Genomic DNA, 4,511 nt, shown 5'->3' on the forward strand with positions numbered 1-4,511 from the left:
TACAGTTTTCTGTGTGGCATTTGATTAAGCATGTTCCATAAGAACCTTGCTGGATAGGTACATCCTATGGCCCTGCTATGTCACTGGCTAATGTGGAGGAACTAACACTGACATAATGTAGCTGTGATCCTAACTGCAGTGTTTATTGGAGAGCATCATTTGAGAAGCAAGCTCTGACAGCAACATGGAGGGATGGGGCTGCCAACCTTTCATTTTTGTAGATCCCCTGAAGTAACACAACTTTCCCAATCAGCCACATGCCAGTGGTGGGCAGCACAGGGGTGCCAACCTGGAATAAAATATTTGGGGAGGCCAGGTACACCACACACACACATCACATGGTGCAAAGCACACACACACCATTTGAAAGGCAATGTCCATCAACTGGGGGGGCAGCCCCCTTAAATATTTTATTGGGGGTGCCAAAGGGCCTCAGCCCCTAGGAGTTGGCTGCTATGTGGCGGCAGCAGTTATGTTTGTCTACAAAGCACTCTGGAACCCCAGGAGCCCCGTGAGGGTCGACTAAGTGGCAGCCTTCAGATAGGTTTCCAAATGGTCGTTGCTGGTATAGATCTTGCTTGACCTACACATCACTGAGAGTAAAGAACGTATTCTGTCTCTAGTGACTGACCTGTTTCGCGTGCCTTGGCTTTGATCTTGCAATTAAAAAAATGAGTCATGAGGCAACAGGTTAAGTTGAGTTCTCCATGTTTACCAACAAAAATAGCTTGGCTCCTCATTCCTTTCATTAGTACATGGCGATATTTTTTCCAAATGAGAACCTCCTGATCTAATTGTCTGCAGCAACTTGGGGGAAGCTAGCCAGGTCTATAACTTTGGAACAATCTAGTGTAGAGGCTCCTTCCATAAGTGGAGCCCCAGCTATTGAAGCATCTCAGTCCTAGTGATGAAGCAGCGAGCCAAGGTAGCAGGCATCTGAGTGACTAGAAGGTAAACACCATTCATTCATTCATTAAATGCATAACATTAAACTAAAGTAAGGGCACTGTGGGTTAGGAACTAAATCCTGCAAACTTATAGCACATGAGCTAAATTCTAGGGGTGATAAGCCTGCAGAACCATTTTTTTTAGCTCTACCTTAGCAGGGAGGCCTTTGAGGGTCTACTGCGAACCAGAAACCTAGATTAAATTCGAGTTTTGGAGACCCAAAAAAGCAAATCAGTGCTCCTGATTCTTCCTTTGCAACCGTGGCTTGAACTTTTTTTGCACCTGCTCCAATATATAGGACACGGGGTGTAGAAACTGTGGGTGTGGCTTGCGAAAAATAGGTCAGTAGGCCAGCCTCTGAGTCCTGACAGGCCACCAGTGCGTAGGCAATTGCACACCACTGCCATAGATCTTTGGGTTTTCTACACACCAGCTGTTAAGTTCCTCACTTAACAGTATCAACTCACTTTTTGTAGGTCTGTATACTTTTGAATGAGCATCTTCTCAGGAACAAACCTTTTTTCCCAAATAGGGGCTGGAAAAGACTGAAGCTGTCCTGATTCAGGAGTGTGTGTGCTCTGCTGGAAACTGCTGATATATGTTAGGGGCAGTTCTTGACCACCTTTTCCAGATCTTCCAGATACGGCCACCTTACTTAACTATTGAATTGAATAAAGTTTTCTTCTGGGAAATCCTAGGTTGTGTGTCATGTAATTCCATCAGAAATTTCTGAGGAGAGACAACCACTTACATGCCTCACAAAATACAGCTATCCTCTATCCTTAATTCAATATGTCTGGTCTAAAAAAGCCCAAGATCTCCTAAGAAGCAATGCACTACCCTAGACAGGAGAAATCCCTGCTCTGCACATCTTATTTTGGAAGCATTTACTGGGGTATGTTCCAGACGTTCCAATGTAGGGGTGAAGTCTGAGACTGGTAGATCATTCAGCATTCCCATGCTGACAGCCCGATTGGTAAATGATCTTGTCAGTTGCTGAAGCCGAATGCTGTAGCTGAGTTGCTATCATGGTTTTCAGTGCATTTGTTCCCTTAAAATTATAGTCCAGCTAAAGGTTCTGTTACAATGGTGAAATGTTTTCCATAGATACTGGTGACATTTCAGTATCTAGACTCTCTTTTCCCATCTAATAGCCCTGTTCTGGTTTATTTAAAGGTAAAGGGACCCCTGACCATTAGGTCCAGTCGTGGCCGAATCTGGGGTTGCGGCGCTCATCTCGCTTTATTGGCCGAGGGAGCCGGCATACAGCTTCCAGGTCTTGTGGCCAGCAGGACTAAGCTGCTTCTGGCGAACCAGAGCAGCGCACGGAAACGCCGTTTACCTTCCCGCCAGAGCGGTACCTATTTATCTACTTGCACTTTGACGTGCTTTCGAACTGCTAGGTGGGCAGGAGGAGGGACCGAGCAACGGGAGCTCACCCCCTCGCAGGGATTCGAACCATCAACCTTCTGATCGGCAAGTCCTAGGCTCTGTGGTTTAACCCACAGCGCCACCAGTGTCCTTATTTCTGGTTTATTTAGTGCATTACAAATCCTCCTTGGAATTCATGTTACGTGACAGGCAGTCTTCCATAGGATGAACCACTGAAAGGCTCCTTCTTGCCTGTCTCCCAGGTGCCACAAAACTCATTTTCTTAGCAGGTATTACAAAGGTTCCAAGAGTGCTGAAAACTTTGGAAGGAACCAATGCTGCTGATTCAATATCCCTAGATGTACCCAAGGTTCTGACAGGTTTTGTGAAAAACGGCAACTATGCAATACCTGGGAAACGTCCAGTTTGCTAAATTGTTGGCATCCTCTCAACATTACTAGCGAGTCCTCCATTCATGGAGCTAAAGGTAAAGGACCCCTGGACAGTTAAGTCCAGTCAAAGGAGACTATGGGGTTGTGGCGCTCATCTCGCTCTCAGGCCAAGAGAGCTGGCGTTAGTCCACAAACAGCTTTCCAGGTCATGTGGCCGGCACGACTGAACCACTTCTGGTGCAACGGAACACCATGACGGAAACCAGAGCGCACGGAAACGCCAGTTACCTTCCATTCGTGGAATGGGGCAGCTGAGCAATTGCGACTTTATAGTCCTCACAGTTCCACCAAGCTGAGCTGGGGGTTGTAGTATAGGTGTTGCCCATTCGGAAAACTCCAGGGAAGATTATGCCTTCTTATTCCAGTCTCTTCTGATCAGTTTCGATCATCCCTCAGAAGGCATATGGAACGACCCTGGATTTAAACTACTTTGACTGGCTGCTCCCTGGATATGAATCCCAGCCTTTGCCCTCCTCAGCATATCTAAGACTGACGATTTCTTGTAGGGCTGAAAATGTCTGTACATCTAATTTATATGTATTTCATTCTAATGTAGTCTGTGTGCTTTCACAATGTTCAGCCAAACGAGGTGGGTCTTTTTCCCTTGTACTACTAATACCTTTACAGTTTTCAATTGTCCTTTAGGTAAAAGAGACACTTACAGGTCCTATTATTGGGTTATTTCCCCCAGTGTAAGCTTTTGTGTGTCACTGTGGCCTTGGCCAATGGATCCAGGCCTGTTTTATACTGTTGGTTTCTCCATTGAGAACTGTAATATAAGCTCCTGTATCTATATGCCTACATTCTGACTGCTCTATTGTACAGTTAACATTATAAAGTTCTATAATACTTCAAAGGTTTGGTTTTCCACATCACTTTGTGATTTCCACCCCCACAAAAAAAAAGTCTTCATGAAATTCATCAGCATCTTAGTATGATTTTATCCCCATTTCATTTTTTGTGTGCACCTTTTCCAAAGCATATACATTTTTGCCAAGAAAACTTACACAATATAATGCATTTTTGCATCTTATTTCCACTAATGTGCCTTTATATGCACACTTTACCTTACCACGTGCATGTTTGCACACATTCCTTGCCTGGGGAACTGCATTGCAAAATTCAGAGAAGTACAAATGTTGAAGGATGGCCGTGTTTCAATTCATGTACTGTTTCAGAAATTGGGCATGCTGCTTGCATGTAATTGGATAAGGTGTTGTAATTGCAGGGACTGGTTCCATGGAATTTATCCATTATCACAATCAGTCTGGAAGCTTTGTCTGGCAATTACTTGTTATAGCATTCCATCTATTGACACTGTCCTCTTTTCAGATTTGAAAAGTTCCAGCCCCTTGTCCAGGAGGAAAATGGTTCACCTGAACTATCAGGTGTCAGCTGTCCCATGTGCTTAAGAATGGTCAATAAGAATAGGTACTTTGCCGATTGTCTTCACAAGTTGACTCCATGTGCTCTATAATGTGTATTAATTCTGAAGCTTCAGAGAAAAGTTTATATCATGTTTCCCGATCGGGAGGGAGGAAATCTTTTGATGCTATTCACGGTTTCTTATCATTCAGTTATAAACAGATCCAACAGCACAATCCTAACCATAACTACTTAGAAGTAAATCCTATTGAATTCAATGGTGCTTACTCTCAGAGAAGTTAAATTTGCACCTAAAAAGTTCTTCTATTTGTGGGGAATTCAGGGTGGGTGCGTTTTACATTAACTTTCATTAGT

Source organism: Podarcis liolepis (assembly GCF_965112155.1).
Source record: "Podarcis liolepis genome assembly, chromosome: 17".
In the NCBI taxonomy this organism is placed as follows: domain Eukaryota; kingdom Metazoa; phylum Chordata; class Lepidosauria; order Squamata; family Lacertidae; genus Podarcis; species Podarcis liolepis.